The sequence below is a fragment of the Rhinolophus hipposideros genome (genome assembly GCF_964194185.1).
Source record: "Rhinolophus hipposideros genome assembly, chromosome: 7".
NCBI lineage: Eukaryota > Metazoa > Chordata > Mammalia > Chiroptera > Rhinolophidae > Rhinolophus > Rhinolophus hipposideros.
In genome coordinates, this window is record NC_138053.1 from 42,665,834 (window position 1) to 42,686,892 (window position 21,059).

At 34.6% G+C, this 21,059-nt stretch overlaps 1 protein-coding gene across 45 annotated transcripts in view; it reads left to right on the top strand.

Annotated features, from left to right (window-relative positions):
* MEF2C (myocyte enhancer factor 2C) overlaps positions 1 to 21,059 on the top strand; it is a 165,015-nt gene that overhangs the window by 15,175 nt on the left and 128,781 nt on the right. For 16 of the 45 annotated variants that reach the window (XM_081054186.1, XM_081054150.1, XM_081054181.1 and 13 more), the window contains one exon: positions 483 to 569. The gene's annotated coding sequence lies outside the window, so the exon portion shown is untranslated. Of the gene's footprint in view, positions 1 to 482; positions 570 to 4,268; positions 4,378 to 4,751; positions 5,039 to 21,059 lie in introns of those variants that run through there. The other 29 variants (XM_081054140.1, XM_081054165.1, XM_081054149.1 and 26 more) reach the window with 11 other exon arrangements.

Genomic DNA, 21,059 nt, shown 5'->3' on the forward strand with positions numbered 1-21,059 from the left:
CCCAACCTGACAAATTTTGTTGGCTTGGGATAGCAGGCATTTGACTTTCTTCCTTGTAATTCTTCATCTGATACAAAATTAAAGGGAAAAAAAATAGAGATAAATATAGGATATTTGGATATGAGATAACGAGTATGATTAAACCTTGGCTTGCAATAACAAATCCTTTGTATGTTGCAGATTCTCCGTCACAGGTAGTCCATACGGTATAGGCTATGCAGGTGCTACAGCTGTACCTAAAGAATTTTTTAAATTTAGGTATTTGGTACTATTTATAGCAAAGGCTATAAGTGTCATGACAATTAATGATTTTAATTATTTTATATTCAATCCACATTCATTTGGTTTCATATTAGCATTAACATTCATGATACTTTAGATTTGAAATTTCAGAAATAAACTTATTTGAATGTACTTTAATAATCAGCATTCTAAAAACATTAATTAAAACTGTATACCTTGTTGTACTTACACATTTTAAGGTGCCAAAGAAGAGTTGCAAACTGTGAAGTAACTTCTATGAAGAGATGAAGTAAAGAATGGAAGGCAAATGACTGTACGTGTATGTGGTGAGTGCTTAACATTTGTTACATCTACCACAAAGTTGATTCATAGAGGTAAAACTGCCAAACTCTCTGTCATTATGTATTTATGATATAGACATGTATAAAAGTGATAAAAAGTTATATAACCATTACATGCTTTATATTATAAGCAATACCATATAATTTTATTTAAAGCTGCTGTTATCTTTCAGGGCCTATCTTTTCAAGTCTCTTTTACAATGAATCCACTTTAGGGGAAGTTATGTACGTCATCTCTACTATAACTATTAAAAAATAACCTTAAATGCCATTGGAATTTATATCTTAACGACTTTTTATATTTTTCTGAACTTCTATGTTCCGTTATCATGTTTGTGTTGAGAGTACTCTGTCTCTCAACAAATACTATACAGTTGAATAATCTTGAGGGGTAGATTAATTTCTTCATTTAGGATGGGTTGCTGTGGTAACCACCCCAGCTTACTTTAAAATGATTTTTTAAACCTACACCCAGTGTGGGCCAAGCTTAAAAGCAGGCAGACCCAGTGAACAATGTTTTAGTAGACTGTTGACATAATGTAAGGAAGTAGTCAAGAGAGGAAGGTAGTGTAAAATGGCATGCAACCCTGAACAGAAATTAGAAATTAGCTTTCCCTAGAGTTAAAATCCTGAGGATCATGCTCTCTGTAACTTCTGTAGCACTTTAATTAAATATGTTGCTAAACAATTCTTTTGGGGGAAAAACAAGTTAATATATATTTACATGTATAATAAAGCACATGATAATTATTTAATGAAGGAAATATTTGGTGATTGGGGGAAAAAATCAAGTTTAAATAGTACATCAATCCACACATCATTTTGTGTTAAAGGAAGTGTCACCTTTTACTTAACCTGCTAGGCTAGAAGCTTCCAATTGGCTTAACGGGTATAAGAATTTTCTACTTTCCAATCAGAGAACTGGAATACACTGGATAATTCATTTAACACATAAGCAACCTGAAGCCCAGAAAAGACACACTCATTAGTTAGGCACAAATCTTGAACCAGAGACTCCAGGCCTCCAAACATCTAGTACTAGCTTCTCCCTACACCAGAAAATATTGTGATCCTAGCTAAGTACTATTAAATGGCAAGAACAAGGATGATTTTAAAGAAAAAAAAAAGTCCAGAAATATTTAAAGAAGGATACAAAGCACATTTTGGATTAACCGCTTTGTGGATTTCCAATGAATAATTTTAAATCTCAGGTGACTTTCTATTGTGTATTTCTGTACAATCTCTTCTGCTTCAACTATAAAAGTTCTAGGGAAAGAAACTAATGCTAATATTAACTTAGGGTCACACATAATTAAGAAGATAAATCTGCTGAGGGGAATATTTTATATTTTAAAAGGCCAATTGTGATACATTCCAGGTCTAAATTATTTTCAAATTATCTAGTGTGAGGTTATACATACTTTTGAATGCTTGTACTATCATTGATAATTATAGATTTGTTACAATATTTATTATTAAATGATTCTTTAAAATGTTAAAAGATAAAATAGTTTATTTTTAAAGAAAAATATAAAACTGAAATATACTGTGATAAATATTCTCTATATCCATCTAAAATAGTATGGTTCAAAGTCAGGTATTGCCCATGTCTATTTGCACTGTGAAATAGGCTGTTAGAATTCATTACATTAATTTGAGGCATTATGGAAATAAACATAGATGTTCCTGCAAATAGTTTGCTTTGTTAGGGCATTTGTGAATCTGGAGAAAATGAAATTTCATTTTTACCACCATATATAGATGTATCTTAGTATTCAAAATGTCTATGCACCTTCAAATTTTTTGACTTGTTTAGAAGTTGTACCTTAAATGAAAACCTAATACATATGATCTCTGCCATATTATTAAAATGAATTCATTGTAGTAGCAAACTCACCAGATGAAAAACAAACAGGCAAACAAATAAATTGTAGATATTAATCTGTAGTAAATACTATTTCGGATGCTTCTTGCTTTGCGCAGTTTGCCATGCTTTCCTATAATAAAAGAGTTTCATTTTAGTTGTGCTGATAGTCACAATGTGATGAGCCAGAAGCCTGAAGATTGTTCAGATCTAGTTGTCCTTGCCTGTAAAATCAACCTTTCCCTTTCAAGTGAAGCCTGGGGGCAAATGCCTAACTGTTGAGCCTACTCTTCTGAAAAAAGCTACTCACTTCAATAGCCCCTGCAATGAAGCAGGAGGCTTTTTGAATCACACAGTCTTCCCGCATTAAAATAGTCTGGAGGCACAGGGCAGAACTTAACAGGAAATGCAACTAGTCATTGGGTTAAACACAGTGCTGAAGGGAATTTTTTTAAGTGAGAAAGTATCTTTAATTAGCTAAATAATTCAGTACACTCCTATTGTCTACTCTCATACATTCCATGTTTTTATTTCCCCATTATGTTTTCAGTTCTTCCTTTTACAATACTGAAATTTTAAAACTTGGTTTAAACATTTTATATGAACTGTAGTTCTACTGGCATGCAATCGTGTCTTTTCATGATTTGTGTACTAATTGGTGTATGTTATCTTTGGTTTTATTGGGTGTGGAGTAATTTGGCTAGAGAAGGGAGGTTCCCAATCCCTAGTAGCCTTTCCAAAATCTTTAATATTAACCTATTTTTTTTAAACTTTAACATAAGTAGTATCTTCCTTATCAGTCTCTATTTCTGCTTCCTGTGCAGCTGAAACTCTTCAGGATAACTGAAGTCATCCGCTGTCGGATAGGGAAGCCTAATGCATTTGGGAAGTTGTTTTGGTTTACATGGTAATGCCCTGGATAAAATCCAGTCAGGTGTGGAAGAGAGAGAGTAGGAGGAGGGAGGGGGAAATCTCCGAGGAAGCTGCCTCCTTACTACATATTTCCAAACTGATTAGAAAGTTCATGGCCCCGCGACGAAGTCGAGATTTCAAATACTGGTAATTCTTTTATTGCTAAAATTTGAGAACCGTGTGGGCTCACTTTCTAGCCCTCCGACCTCCCAGAGCTGAAAATCGCGTATTCTGGGCGTTCTGGGAAAGCGCGCTGGAATCGGGTGCTGCAGATACCCCGGACAGTGGCTCTTACGCGTAAGTACTAGAGGAGCGCTCGGACGGGTGGAAGGATGAAGTGGTTCACGCGTCTCCAAACGGGAGAAAAGTCACAAGAGCAACTCTTAGGGTCGCGCTCCTATTGGTCAGAGGGAAGATCCCGACTCGAGAAGGACTTTCCGGCTGGCTGGCTGGCTCGCAGCGTCCCCGGGGAGCGAGCGCGCGGCAGCCAAACCCTCGGTTCTCGGAGCGTCCTCGGCCACGGTACCGGCCGGGAGCGGAGAGCAGCGAGCCGCCGCTCGCGGTGTTGTCTTCGTTTGGTGCAGCAAAGAATTGTCATTAGCTGTGCGTGTGGCATGTGCCGTTACCCTACCGTAACACTAAAATTAGCAAAATGTCAGGCATGGAAAGATTGATTCACCAAGATGCAATTATCATTTAAAAGTGCTTGATTGAGGTACCGATGTTCAGTGATTTATTCTGCATACCATATACATAATTAAAGTAGTGTAGTGGAGTAATTTATCAATCTAGCTGAGACTGGAGGGGTGAGGAGCGAACTGCTGTATGTTTGTTTTATTAAAATGCTCGGAGGTCTAGTCCCGCCCCCCTTTTGCAAGAGTGAAACTGATGATTTCTCCAGCTCGCGAGGAGAGAGTCAACGGTTTGGGATGAGGAGGGAGGGAGAGACGGAATGAAAGGCAGCGCGAGGCAAAGGCACAGGCAAGGACAAAATAAAGGGGGAAAAGAAGGCAAGAGGTACTTCGTGGTTCGCGCTGCTTAGAATCCCGTGCTCCGATTTTCCCTGCCACCCCCGCCTCCCCTCCCAATATCCTGCCACCATTCCCCCCGCCCCCCGCCGTTTTTACGCGATGTTTCAAAGGCTGTGAGCGGCTCTCCTTTTCCCATTCGTCTTCTGTCACTTCCTTCCTGGACGCAGTTTTCTGGACGAGTCTGGTTACTTTTAATCCGGCCGGCCGCCGAGAGCCACTTTCTCCTCCTCCTCGTCTTCCTCCTCCTCCTCGTCTTCCTCCTCCTCCTCCTCCTCCTCCTCCCGTTCCCCCTCCTTCCAGCGGCCTTGGCGCGCGCGAGTGCGCGGCCCCGAGCGCGCCTCCCCCGCTCGCACTCTCTCCGCGCGCGCGCCGGCGCGCGCACACACACATCGGCTCCGGCTCTCTGCTTGCTCTGCTCGCAGTCACAGACACTTGAGCACACGCGTACACCCAGACATCTTCGGGCTGCTATTGGATTGACTTTGAAGGTTCTGTGTGGGTCGCCGAGGCTGCATGTTTGAATCAGGTGGAGAAGCACTTCAAGGCTGGACGAAGTAAAGATTATTGTTGTTTTCTCTCTCTCTCTCTCTCTCTCTCTTAAGAAAGGAAAATATCCCAAGGACTAATCTGATCGGGTCTTCCTTCCTGTAAGTACCTCTGACATTTCTCGAGAAAATAGAAATAGCCTGGGTATTGTCTCTAAAATTTGCATCAGTATATTCCCCGGCACTGGGTCTATCCCTGTGCCTTTTTGAAGGCTGAAGTTGAGGCGTGTTGTGCATTCTTTTCGTTAGATTCCATGATTTCCTCGTCTGTTGCTGAAAGTAACTTTTTAGGTAGTCTTATCCGTTTGCCATCAGTTATTGAAATCACTCCTGACTCGTTCTTGTCACATCAATGTGTTTAAAGTTTCATGAAGTTAGTTCACGTCATTAGCATGTTTGATATGGTGGAGCGTGTGGAGGCTGGTAGATTTTAATATTTCACAGAATGTTCTGTGACCTTGAAGTACATGCCTTAAGAACTGGCCGTTAGTTCACTGTGGAAAGATGCTCCTCTGAGTCCCCCCAAAGACTCTGATTTGCTTTGGGTTATGCTTCTGAGCCACTAATTCTTGGGATTAGTTTGAGCTAAAGCATGGCTGTCTGTCAGAATATACCTTTGTGCATCCCATTCCCTTACCAAAGTGCTGCCTTGATAGAAGGCTTCCTAATTGGTGTGGACAAAAAGTAATACCCTGGCCATGATAGTCTATACATTTCACAGTTCATGTTGGGGTTTCAGTATATGCATTGTTGTTTAGGTCAAGTCAAATACATAGCTGTTTAAAAACAAGGTTAAATCACTTAAACCGCCTTCTGTTTGGACTTTGGATGAAAGTTACCAAACTCAGTGGTAAAGTTTGGAACAAAGCAAGTATATATAAACACGGCAGGCACATTGTTTATGATATTAAATATTATGCAAGTATTTAAATTTGATACTAATGTTATCTCCTTCCCAGAATATGGCTACTGATTCTTAAAGGAAATTTTATATCTAAATCATTTCTCACTGTTCTAGGTCCAATCGTTATTTTTTGGGAAAACCTATTTTTCTTCAAATTTTAGGAATGTGTTTCTTTTGTATAAAATACCTTTATATGTGAATGCCGACAGTATAATAGGTAGAATTGGGCTCTCTGCCAGTTCTGTAACCGGTCCTCAGTGGAGAATTGCTTTGACGCAAAGTGGATTTTACTATTGTGAATCTGATATTAACTCTAATAGTAACTGTCTTGTGAAATGGCTAGTGACTGCATATATTTTCTAAGTGCTATAAAGGGAACTCCAGCCACCTCATTATACCAGTCAAAAAGAGTGACCAGCCTCTTTTTCACTGGCACCTTGCAATGGAATTGTGGTTGCAGAGTAAAGATGTTTATGTAGAGTATAATAACTTCAATCCCTAGAGACTTGGTAAGACATGGAAATGTGACCACCTGTGAAGCCCGTTTAACCTCTGAATTGCATACTAATTTTAGCTTTAAACAGATTAACAATCTCCAATTTAAAACTAAAACATCTTAATTAATTTTTTAAATAATGTCAGTTTGGGCTAGTCTTTGAAACCGTTCAGTATGTACCAGTATGGCACAAGCAGTATACTTGTTTCTCCATCAGTTTCAGTTAAATATAATGCAGTTAAGAAACCATATTATTGTCTTAGTGTATGCATGAAATTATTTAAGTTAAAAGTAGTTCTAAAGCAGGTGGTTCAGAACTTAAAAAAATCTCTAAAATATCTCATTCTATCATTCTATTTGTAGGAAAATACATTTGGCTATATATTAGACTACTAACTCAATTCTAAAAGTTTTTGTCAAAACACTTTAAATTCAGTTTGTTTATAATATGGTCCCCAAATCAACTTAAGAAGACAATAGTTGGCAGTTACCTTTACTTCAAGTTTTACTAAACTTCATTAAAATTACTGTTCTTTCATTAACATAATTCACACAACTTTGGAGTATCTGTGGCATATTTTCCAGACTTCTTACTAAAGACAATATTTTACTCCATTCATTAATTACACTATTTGCATTCTGATTGCTGTATAAGTATGTGAAGTATAGTGAAAGACAATATTAAAAATACAACTTTTATTAAATAATAATTTTTCTTTGGTTTAAATAAAAAATGAGCACTTTGTAACAAAAATAAATTTTCCACCTTTCCTGAGCTGTTCATACTTTAAAAGTATGCAATTACATATATTAACTTTTCAGAATAGAAACACATTAAATACAGGAAATTTAAATAACAAGAACTTTACTGCATCTTGCCCGGTTGCTTCTTTGTAAACATATTCAGTTTTCAAAATTTGGGGGAAATGGCTCATTCCAATAGGGAAAAGGACTATCTCCGGATTCAAAAGTGAATCTTGAAAAAGCATCATATTTTATATTTTTCAGATTTCGATGACTATCTTCCTTGGCGCTCACTTTACCGAATCAATAAATTGTATAACATTACAACCATATCTTTCTAAGAAATTATTTCTTTTATTTAAATTCCTTTTATAAAAAAACTGAGCTAAAGAACTCCTTAGCCACTGTTAACATTATATTTCAAAACTTTCTTCTGTTCATTGTAGTATATTTTGTGGTTTTATTTCCCAATTCTATGTGCGGTATATTTTGAGTCTATGAAATCTCAGAAAGTGACAAAAATGGGGAAATTATCTGTGCAGCAACACTTGTGCTACATAACAACAAAAAAATAGTTATTAAACAGAGAACTCTGGCTTCAGGGACATGATTCAAAACAACATGGGAAAATTTCATACGCAATTCATGGTCACAGAATGGACTTTAAAGAGATTATTACTAAAGTTCCACATTTTTTCAAAAGCACATCTTCTGAGAAAACACCCCGCAAATTAATATCTAAAACTTATAAAAATGCACATATTCATTTTATGAATATAGAGACTGGCTAGACACAATGAAAAGATTTAATCACTGATGATCAGTCTGTGTGCTGCATGTGGAAAGATAGGTGATTAAGATCCCCGTTCTCAGCACTGTACCTTAATCTCATGGGCGCGTGGACTGCTTTGCACTCAGTAAAGCTTGACTGTTCACCGAGATCTGTCATCTTTAGGAAATCAAACCAGATTACAGAGGCGATTCACAAAACCAGGAGCGACAACAGTCTGTGCACCTTACAAAAGACGGATTACCCAGTTCATGTGTTATTTTGATAGGTCAAAGATAAAAGCTGATTGTTGAGAGATAGCAAGACAGTCCAATTTCAAATGATTGCTAGATAAGTATACCACAACCTTGTTGCTTCATCGTTATGAAGAGCCATTCAAACTGCGGAAAACTCAGTTTTCAAATGACAGGCTTTCAATAGTAAAATAAGAGAAAGCATGTCCTTTTTATATGTGTCTTCATTGCTTAAATTTTAAGTTCCATCACTTCTTTATGAACAGACATCAAGTTCTGGCTGCTTATGCGGAACAGTTATAAGGCTTCATTGCAGTAGATATTTTCAGAGCGTTGTAGATAGCACAAAACAGAATTTGCCAGAAATAAAATATACACTCATGGTATTGAGTAACTGAGTAGAAAATGCATAGTAGTCAGTAGCCATTATGTTATTATGTTACAAAATATATTCTTCATAAAAATGTGTAATTATATAATTATGAATCCATATTTGAAATATATCTTGATAGGTGTTTATTTGCCAAATTATATTATTTATGAATATTACATATAGATCATTCTTTACAACAAAATATGATGTTTTGAGAATTTATTTCAGAGAATAAAGTTTGGTTTACATAATAGCATTTTGAAATCCCCAACTTCTTACACATCCAACTCTACAGTAATTTTTTGCTTCTTTAAAAATTGAACTCCTTTTTTACCCAACTGATGCCTCCTAGTGTTTCACACAATAAAACACTAATGAGTCACCCATAAATGTAAACATTACATTTTCATTGCCAACATCTTCTGTGATACATAAAATTAATATTTATGTGTTTAATTTTCTGTGCATTATAATAAGATAGGAACTTCCAGTGAATGAGATGTTTCATCTGAGTGGATTTGTGGCACCCACTTTCAGGTTTTCTTTGACCATAACAATATCTTACTAAGTTTTAATAAGTTTATTATCTTTAGTTCCAATTTATATATTCACTGTTTATAGTCAGTCTTATTCTAAGTGAAAAACATAGGCAGAATAGCATAGCTTCCATTTTGTAGGCCTGGAAATTATATAGTTGTATTCATCCGGAAATGTCTGATGAGCAAATTGCTAAGGGACTAACCATTTAAACACTAAAATATCTTAAAAGAGATATAAAATTTTGCCAACTCTGTGTCTTGACACTTAGGAATTTCTTTGTAAAAGTGGAATGAAGAAAAAGAGCATTTAGAAAAAAAAAGTAAACATAAATGCACAGATTCCCACAAATATAGAGTATGTCACTTTATTAGAAAATAAAATAATACTTGCCTTGGGAGTATATTATTTTACATAATTGGAGGAAGACTAATTAGAACATAACTTCTCATGACCAGAAGATTGTATTAATGAGTTAGAAGTTAGTGGATACTAACTTTGGTGTGAGTTTTCTGTCATTTGGGTAAGTGTAGACTTTCAATATTTTTGCACATCTGTGATTTCAAATAGCTTTCTGACTCTACTTACGAAGATGGAGACTTTAGTTTCTGAATATTTTTTCTTTAAAATAGTTGTGAAAGGGAGGAGGCATTCCCCTAATGGGTCTTAAATTCAAAGGATGCTCTCAAAAACCTGTAGCATTTGTGGGCTTCTTCCTGAGTCTCCATACAACACACACACACAGGCACAAAAACATTCACAAATTTCTTTCATTAACACAAGTGTTATCAGCATCCAAACTTTTAGACACTAGACTAAATATAGTTCATTGCTGTTATCTATGTACATATGTGTCACTTAGTTCTCCTGATTCACAACATACCGCATTTTAACAATATTTAACTCTCATTTAAGATTTTCTGATTTGGGTAATAATACAGTGCTATTACAATTCTGTGCATGTTGGATACATTTCAAAGAATGTAAGGGGGTGTATTCCTTTAGTTCAAGGAAGCAAACGTAGAAAGGGGTGGACCTTTCCCACAAGAGCCACATTTTTCCCCTTGGAGAATTGAAGCAAATATGCAGTAAGTAAGTGAATAACAGCATGAGAAAAAATAATTTCTGATGGTCTGCTGTAGTCAGTAAGCAAAGGAAACTGTCAGGGTTTTTCTAAAAGCAGTTATTAATAACCTTTCTCACACTGAATCGTGAAAAAAGTCTATGAAAGTGTTGTCATTTTAATAATTTAACTTTCATAAAGTGTACTAGAATTAATTTTGCTCAAAACAGGAATTCAATAGTAACTGTTTTATAGATGAATTGAGATATAAAGGGATAAAGGGAGCTAGAGGCCCCCATTTCCTCTCTCTTAAGGATAAGCAGATAGCATCGATGTTCTTATGTTAGTTGTTTATGTGTATGTAAATAATTAAAGAAAATTCTATAACAAAGAGTACCATTGTAAAAAATAAGATTATAAAAAACATTACCTAAAATAGTATCTCACATTTCTTTGTATTATTTAATGTTTACTGCAAATAGTCACATTCCTATTAAAATATGGATAGTATGTGATACCTGTTACAGAAATCCGTGTTTTGCTTTCAAGTGATGAGTAACATTCATTTGTCATCACCATAATGACTTTATTGTACATTGTCATTATATTGCCCAAGTTAAATCTCTATAATTATTTTTAAAATACAGTGGCTAGTGTAAACAAAGTTCAAAGTACACATAAAGAAAATCTTGAGGACATTATAAAGGAAATTGGCGATATTACAAGCAATATAAACAGTAAACCTATTACGGGCAGATTTCTGCAGGAATCATTACTCTTTAATAATGCAGATGTTATAGAGACTTTATTAATTCTTAATGCTGTAAATTTGAAATGAATGGAGCAATGTGGTTCATCCTGCAAGTGGTTGTGATTCATTTAGAATGACAATGCAAATCTTCTAGCACCGACTTAAATAAGTACCTTAAACTTAGAGACTGGAGAACCTGATCTCTGAAGCAGTCCCTGCTGAGAACCTGCTTTTTACAAATATCATCCTGAGCATGGTCTGGTTTTCTTCTTGTATCTTGTTGTCATAGATAAGATGCACAAGAAGTCATATAAATTGTTCTCAGATACTGTGGATCTCTAGCATACTGGTTTTAAAAAGTGGTGGATATGGGCTTTTGGTAGAATGCAAAGTGTTTTTTTTTTTTTAAACAGCTAACAACTACCTCTCCCTTCCTTTTACATGTCTATGATTCTTTCAGCAAGTTTAGAATGATAAGGAAGAAAATGTGTCTTCCCGGGAACCTCAAAGATAAGCAGCTTTGGTTTAGATGTGTTTATGTATTAATATTTGTAAAATTAGAAAATAGATGCTCTAATGTAAATAAGTAAAGACAGACCAGGAAATTAGTCTACTACTTAATAGAGTATACATGCTTTTTTTAACCTTATAATTAATTGTTGACCATGCATAAGGTGTACAACCAAGGCTCATTATGGAAAGCTGGTATTATTGCTTAATGTAACATAAGGGATTGGGATTTCTTTCAAGTAATTTTGAAGATGTGATTATTTAGCAGAAATATTCACTGGAGCATTTTATTTTTAGAAATCATGGTCACACAAGGAAGCCTTTATACGACCGACTACCTAATTGCAGTCAAAAATCTGTTTAATGAATGAACACACACACACACACACACACACACAGAACACACGTTATTAGTATCATAACGCCCCTATTTTTGCCATGTTCTTTATATCTGAACAGAACATGCGTGTCTAAGCAGATGTTTTAAGTTATATCCGTCATGTAGGTGAGTCTTTAAATGTCCTATTTAATTTAAATGGCTTTGTGGGAAGGTAGTTTGAGAAGTTTAAAAAGGAAAACAAAACAAAACAAAAAAAAAACCCTTCAGTTACTATAGCTTTAGCTCTTTCTTTTTAAAAACAGTAATTACACTAAGGATGAAGAAAGTAAAATAGACTCTTTTAATTCTTTGTAACATCCAGTTTCTAAGGTAGAGCTCTGGTGTATTTTTATTTCTGAATATTCAGGGCAGGTACTGGCAGCAGAGCTACAAAATGAAAACTTCCTGGCTGCAGACCAGATACAGTGAACAGTGCCACATCATAAACTTCCCCTCTTCTGTCTCAGAGTGATTTCAGCCCGAAGTCATGTCCTTTTTTTCCTCTTGTGTAGGCTAAGGAGCAGAGAGCCTTCTTCCTGGGCAATCACTTTGGGAAAGGAAAAGCATAATGTTTGCCTTCTTTAACTTGGAAATTCAGCCTCTTAAATCACTAAGACATTAACTGCAAAGTGAATTCAGTAGGTTTCCATTTTCTTCCCAGATAGCAGTTCAGAATACATAAAACAATAGGTGTAAGATAGAAAATGAGACCTCTTCCCCATCCTCCTCCCCTTAGTACACACAGGCCCAATCAGATGGCTGTATTTTTTTATTTTGCAGAGAAAAAGTATAATGGTTTCTTTTCAATGAAGCCTGTGCATTATATTCCAGATATGTTAGGTCATTTTGTGATGCAAATTAACATTGAGTGTTTTTTGTACTTATCTCAGGAAATAGCAATGTTCCACCACAATATGTGGCACTACAGTCATTTTTATTGATAGACACAATTTTAATGATTGCTAGGTCAAAATACAGAGCACAAAGAGAAAATATGGGCTTCAGTTTTCAGATTTGGTTTATCCTCTTCATTTGAGAGATACAGTGTAAGTGATGTGCTTATTACCATGCAAAATAAATCAACTTCCAAATATCTGCATTTACATTTGAAACTGTAGTCTGAAAACTCATACTTCTCCTTGTAAAATAATGAGTGAAAAATTGTTAAAACCAGTCTTTAATTACCAGTGACATTTTTCACTCGTTACCAATGCAATTTTTTAAAATCGTATTAAAATATAATTTCTAGCCACCATGGCTCCTTTCAATCAGTAGCGAATTCTCATTTATGTGAAGTGTAGTCAAGTTGTTGCCAGCACACCTTTCTAAAACTAGCCTTCTCTTATAGAAATATATTAAGTGGAGCCTTAAGTAGAAATGCTACTACATAATAAATATTTGTTGCAACTTTATTTTTATACTAAGTTATCGATTTAGGAGTATACAAATGGTGTATAAATGTTAGTTTAGTCATTAACCCACTAAACCAATGTCAATTGCCTATATAAAATTTACCAAGTCAGAACAACAGTTAAATGTAATTTAATTTTCTCCTTAAAAGAGATAAGAAAGATCATTTTAATTATATTTAAATATCAAGCAACTATTTTTACTGTGGATGCAAATATTTCCTAGTAAGTGTCAAGAAATTAATACAACTTAGATCTTAAAATGTAAATGCATTCAGAAGAGTATGATCATAATGGCCAAATCTTGGCAATAGGTGTTATGAACAAGGATCCTACATCTGGCACACTTTCAAGGCTCATTAGCAAGAGGGAAAAATGTTGAACTTTTTTTGCATCTGTTAATATACCTAGGAGTCAGTAATTTTTTGACATTTATTTCTTACAAAATTAGAAATTCTGTTTAAAAATCAGATTTATTAACCTTTAAAACTGCTTTTATTTAGGAGATGGTACAGGACTCTATCTTCTTGAAATTGTCCGGAGCTATAGGATAATTTGAATCATTACCACTCGATACATATTGTTAGATACATTGTAAAGTTCCAGTTTAATGTGTACTGGATAAAAATTTTTGACTAGAAAATGGATTTTCTTGTTATTTAAACATTGTAAAACTATACCTGGTTAAAACATGAATCTCGTGGAGGTTCCTGAAGTGGGTAATTCTCTGGGCAAGAATTTAAAAATTTTTAACTGTTAACCAATAAATTACCAAGTACTGTACTTTTTTTAAAGTGCCTGATTTTCATTCACATTTAAGGAACCTCATTAAGTTGTTGGGTGGTCTTTAAGGAAAGGTTTTGTGGTCCAGAAAGTAGATCTTTTCAGCCTTCTTCTGTAACAGTTAATATGTTAAAAAGGTATAAATCCAGACCTAATTCCATCAGGATTTTTTTCTTAACTGAATCAAGCCTAACAAACCTGACTATTAAAAAAATAATAAGTGTATCCGTTTGTTCATTTCTCGTATTTATCCAAAGACCACTTAGAGTCTATATAGGTTATAGGTTAAGGAGATAATTTTGACTACATCTTTCTTTTCTTTCACTGTTGAGTTTTTCTCCTCTTACATAAACCAAAAGAAATTCCCACAATGTCATTAAATAGATTTGCAAGGGCCGGGTAAATACTCAGGCCCATTGCTTGTTTCCCTATGGCCCTTTGGTTGAAATGAATGGACAGTGTTCTTTCTAGGACTGATCTTTCTTGAGTTAGAGTGGGTGCTGTGTGATTCCCCCTCCCTCATTTTATAGTTTCAAAAATCAAAGAATTCTTTACTTCAACCTTTTTTACCTTAGTTTTTATTGTTTTTGGATTCTCTCCTGAGTTCCCTTCTTGCTTCAAAATATTTGGTATTGTGAGGAAGCACGTGCACTTTTAACTTGTTTTAACTACACATGTGAGATCATAGAATTGTTTCAGGTGTGGACTTATCTCCTTACACTTGAGAGATTGATGTGGTTCATCACAGCACAATGCCATGTCATGAAAGAGCTCCAGACACTGATCTTGAAACAGCAAAGACTTCAAGATAATGTCTTTGTAAGGAACCACTGACAGCTTTAGAGTCAGTAGATGGTACATCCACAGCAAAAATGCACAGCATTATGAAGTCTCAGGAGGGGGTACAGTTATTAGAGTAGCTGAACCAAGCTATGGCTTTCATGATGTTCTGTGAAAAACTCATGTCGGGCCAAAAGTTCAAGGTGCATGTGCACATGCAGGGCAGGATGCAGGGAGGCGAGGAAGGGGAATAGGAGGGGGAAAGCAGCAAGACAGACAAAAAGCATGAGAAGCTGAGGATGACTACAAGAGACAGAGAAAATCAGTTCTTTTTGTTTGCAAGCATAAAAGAGTAATGACCCCATCGCCATACTTAATATCATTCCTTGAATTATACATGTGTGTGCTATTAGACAAAGTGGCCCATAAAGAATAGAGAGGAATGGTTATGAACAAAGAACAAATGGGGTTCAAATCCCAGCCTCTCATTTACTGGTGAGTGACTTTAGGCAAGTTATTTAACCACCAGAGAGCCTCAGTTTCAGCATCTGTAAAATGGGGATTATAAGACCGCCCACCTCTTAGAGTTGTAAGGATTAAACAGAATAATACATCTAAAAGCACAATGTAAGTGATCAGTAATTAGTAAATTATTATCATAGCACCATACATTAATATGTTTTCTTCCTGCCAGTGATGATCACTTAGAAATGCTTGATGGGATAATTATTTTGGGATAATTATTTTGATTTTTTTTCCAATAATACTTTCATACCATTAAAATTGGGTCACTTTCAGGGCAAGGCTCTATCTAATTCTGATGCAATGTTAGGTCAGTGCTAATGATCGCTAAGTACAATATATTTTTTTCAAGAACATCAAAACATTTCACAGAATCAGATGTTATTAAATAAATATCATCTTGTTTTTAGAACATAAATGGAACCAAAGAAAAAATAATTTCATCTATGAGTTTTAAAAGTCACTTATTGAAATGTATGAATTCCCGGTAGATTATTGCTTAGTTTTGATAAAAGTTCAGTTTGGAGGAAACATTTGATGTACATAGAATTATTAGGTGGTTTTAATAGTGAGAACAACCTCACCTAGAGTTCTACAGGTTTTGTTCCCCTTAGCATTAGTATTATCCACTTTTGAAGGATACATTAATATTCCTTACTTTTTCTTAGTACATAATTTTGATTGTATATGGAGATAGAATTAATTTATGAAGAATGAGTGTCATTTACTCATTTTTCTATTCCTTCACAATTACTCTTGCATATAATAGGTAATCTATAGTTATTTGATGAATAAATTAATAAATCGTATTTACTAGTAAAGGCAAAATGCATTTTTTTATTTGAGTAGTTAAGAAGTAAGTAAATAGCACTCCCACTGTCCTTTTTCATTTTCCAGATTTGATGGCTCGTTCATTTGAATTATAGTTTATCAAATTTCAGATTCAAATTATCTTAATTTGGGTATTTTCCTTCATGTGAGAAGAAATAGAAAGTAGTACAGAAGATGCAGAATTTTACCTGAGGATTGCACCTTTTGATAACACAAATAAATTTAAGTAAGATGTGGATGAAAATGAGGCTATTTCTGGTCTCAAGTGTCCGTTTACCTCCTTTTTGTTCACCATTTATAGTCACTTAGTTTCTCAAAGAAATTCATATTTTGGATGACAGCTTATGTTGAGGTCTGCCCAGTGTAGACAGCCTGTGGAGCTGTGACCGTTTGAAATTATTCTCATGCTCTGAAATAATACCCCTCTAGTGTGCACCTCACACTAGCTTTGTTTCCTAGCCCTGTTTTAATGCCCGGCTAAAGAGTGCTCAGTGCAAGGAACTCTTTCATAGTGGACTTCGCTATGGTAAAACAGCATGGACAGCTCCCAACACTGCAATCAAGGATGCCTCTAAAAACTTTAATTTAAAAATAATAATAATAATAATAAGTCTGCATGATGATGATGGAGCCATCTAAGGCACATGGGCTTAGAGAATTATTCCCATCTGCAATCCCCTCCCCCTGCTTAGTAGCCCTTTCCAGGGTTATGATTACTGGAAAATGGCTGTTAATCACCAGATTTTTTTTTTTTTTTTGACTGCAGCTGCTTCAGTCAGACTACTAATCTATTAAACAACTTGGTCTTCAGTTTAAAATTTGCATTGTATACTGTATAGAATAAATTGTCATTGTAATCAGAGCATCCAAGAGAACTTCCTGATATGATTTATAGAAGCACATTTGTTTTTATGTATGGACCTTTCTAGTGCTATTGAGCCAACTGTTTAAACAATACTGTGGTTCATCAGCATAAAATAAAATATTGTAGCACTATTGAGTGCAAGCAGCATTTACAATAGTCACATTTGCAGAATATTTGAATTGTGGCATCTCTAGCATGCAGCGGTATAATACCCACATAATTCAAAACTTAACCCAGATATTTAAAATTTGACTTAAACCTGAAAGGGTTTTTGAAAGTTTAGCATTCTTGTACCAGACTGTGGTAGAGTGGTTTGGCCTCTTTTTCTACCTTAATGGTTACTACATTTGCCATAATTTGAAGAAATAATCCAAAACCTGAGTCAATTATTTAGTGCTAAGAGAGGACAAAACAGATCTAATTTACAAAGGACCCTTTTAAAACACATTCTTATATGTAAAATTGACAAGCTACAAGAGGTGGTTGGATGAAGTTCATCATGTTGGAAAGAATGTTTCAATTAAAGTTGAGCACTTTCTCTTCCAGGTCTTTTTTTCTCCATTTTTTATTTGCTGTGCCAAGGTATCCATGTGCGTTTTTCCACTGTCATCTGGCTCATTCCCAGCAGATGCACACAATCTGTTCTGCTGTCACTAACAGGGTTCGGTTTATGAAAAGAATGTGTCAGAACATGCCACTATAGTCACTTTTACAGGTTTTTTTTTAAAGAGTAACTGAGAATATATGCATTGCCCTAGTTTTGTGCTCAGTCTTTAAGAGATTTCTAAGAAACTTTTATAATACAATAGTTTTAAACCAAAAGCTTTCCTCTAAACATATTTTTGACCAAATATTTATTTTCCATTAAAACTAAAATTTAACAGTTCACAAACATCCGATGGACAAAATGCGTTGTATTTAAATTAAAGGCTAGATTTTTATAGGAATGTTTAAAATAAACCAAAGATTTTTACAAAAAATCCAATTTTCAGTTACGAAATTTACTTCATAATCATGAAACATATCTCATACTAAAAACAAACTACTTTCCTACTCAATCAAGACTTTATTTTAAAATACTATGTAGGGTATAGTCATAAATACCAATTATTTCACTTCATAGGTAATATGGGTTCCCTTAAGTCTTTGACACCATTCAATTAAACCAAAATCAGTTAAACTATCTTATCCTATATGGAGACACTTGATAAATTGTACTATCTCAAAATAATGTGACATTTTTCTTTTATAGATTTTCACATTTTAAAAGCATGATAGGTAAATATTTCTGAACTTAATTTTTATTTATTTGGGTGTTTCTATTCCTATCAAGTATTCTAAATAAAAATTATTTTTTTTGTTGTCTTCATAGAAAACAATTTCTCTGGTTTTATATAAATAAATAAATAAATTCAAGCAATAGAAACCTGCATTTGTTCCTGAAATAACTTTAATAAGTTAGCAGAATTTGAAATTTTAAGTATGTGTAGTAAGTACATACTGCATATATGTGCACATGCAGATAGATAGTGGACACATTTACATTTTGTATGCAGATCATGGTATTTAAATATCTCCCAGAGTTGAAGATTTTAAAATGCGCTTAAGTGCGAATTTTAGATTTTTAAAATAATCTTTGGTATGAAGAGCAACTCAAAGTTCAGTAAAATTAAGCATTTTTTTAATCAATGTTATAATTCACATGAGCTATAAATGAAGATTTAGAAACAATATTAATGTGTAATCATATACAAATTTAGCATTAATTATATACATTTATATCAGAAAACTCGTTAGATTTCTGCATAAAGGAAATTTATGAAATATATTTTAAGGCATAATTTCTGTCAGAAAAAAGTTATGATTATAATATATTGTCACATAAACAACTCAAGCAGCATGAGAGTATATTAAGAGACCGTTTTGGAATAACTCTGTGCATTTTAGCAAAAAAATAATTTAAACGGACCTTACTGGCTTTGTTGTCACATCATGTAGATTAATTACTAAATTATCTTTCTAGACTTGTATCAAATGATTGTTATAATAAGTTTTCTTAATACCTAGAGAAAGATGAATTCTTGTTCGTTGTATTTCAAATGTAGAAGTGTATCCATGTCTGCCATGAGTTTATTTTGTAATGTTTTTTATAACCTGAACAGGGCACATATATTTAAGATGTATGGTAAACAACAGTTCTGGAGTTCACTTTTTCTTGCCGGTACTTTAATTTATCCAGGACTTTATGTGTCAGATAACTTTACTTTTAATTACTCTATAAATACTTGAATTGTTTAGTTTTTGGTAATCCCGAATATTTGTTCTTTGGATAAAAAGGTGACACTACACCAAGAATCACAGATGGTGAATTGAAAAAATATTTGCTTGAATCCTATGGGATGTCAGAGCCTCTTACTCTTCCCCTCAAAGCCATCGGCAGGGGGGTGGGGGAAAATTGCCATAGTACATTACAAGATGGTGGACTTAGCCTTGCTAACTTATTACTGCCAGTATTAGAGGAGGAGTCACAGGACTGAAGAACAGCCAGAATCTTTTTCTTTTCCCAAAGTTTTCATCTTCATTATTAAGTAGCACATTGTTTTTTGTTGTTTTTTTAATTAAAGTTTGTTAGAGTGACAGTTGTTAATAAAAGCAACATAGGTTTCAGGTGTATAATTCTGTAATACGTCATCTGCATATCACTTTGTGTGTTCACCACACAGAGTCAGTTCTCCTTCCATCACTATATGTTTGATCCCTTTTACCCTCATCTACTACTCCCTCCCCCCGTACCTTCTGGTAACCACTAAACTATTGTCTGTGTCTATGAGTTTTTGTTTTTTCATTTGTCTTGTTCCTTTGTTGTTTTCATTTTTATATACCACATATTAATGAAATCATATGGTTCTCTACTTCTTCTATCTGACTTATTTCACTTAGTATAATAATCTCAAGATCCATCCATGTCTCAAAATGGTGCCATATATATTCAAATTGTAGCAAAGGGAAAGAACAACCAGAATCTTTTCCTTTGCTATAGTTTGAGTATACATGAATACCGTTTTGAGACAAAACTCCATAGGCAAACCTGATCATTTTATCCTGAATGACTAACCCTTAAAATCCTATTTATCACTCAAAGTGTTAACACAATCCTAAATTTCACTGGGGGAAGAAAGAGGCTTTATCCTCTTAGTGAGATTCACAGAACTTAAAGAATATTTGCAAATATGCTTTGCTTTGTGAAATACTTTCAAATACCAGATCTTCTAAAAAGGTAGGCATTTTTATTTATAATGCCATAATCAGATTTTTCCCCCTACTTTTATTTTTTAAGTTAAGGAAAGAGTAGTTTTGAAACTTGAAATTTCCCTGGTTTTCTAGGGTATGAATGATGGAGCGAGTTTAATTCAAAAATACTTTTTTAAAAAAAATTTTGCCAGTTGCCTCGTTTTCCAACATGGGTACCACCCTCCTTTGTGGTTGGGAGGTAATTCTTTCTTTACATTTGCTTAGTCATAGGTCTTTTTGGAGCAGAGACAGACTATTTTTGTAAAAGCTATCCCCAAAATATGTATTATTCATAGACTACGAAGCCCATCAAAGAGTCTCACTGCACGGGTAATGATAGGTTAGACTGTAGTGACCATAAGGCTCTCCACTCGACTTTCTTTAGGGAATTTAAAGACAGTGGTATCCTTTTTCCATCTGCATCAACATATGTTGACCAGTTGGTTTTCAATTCTTGCTGGCTTGGTAGTTGGAAGTAAGACTGATTTACTAGAAATATAATTGATACATACAACTATGACTTAGGAATTCCACTTTTATCCAGCATCACTACTCCAGATAGTTCTAATAATTCTAATAGCTTTTATGATACGTGTAAAACCTTGCATTATTAATTTGAGAGTATTATTAATTATAGCTGTTTTACATGATAACAATCACAGCTAACATTTTTTGAGAGCTTACTGTATATTTAGGTACTGTTCTAAAGGTGTGAGGCTTTACATGCATTAACTTATCTATTCCTCCAAACCGAATGAGATAGGCACTGTTACACTCCCCATTTTACAGATGAAGACTTGAAAAAACCTAAAAAATTTTAAGCATCTTGCCTAAAGTTATCCACTTTGTTAATGGCAGAGCT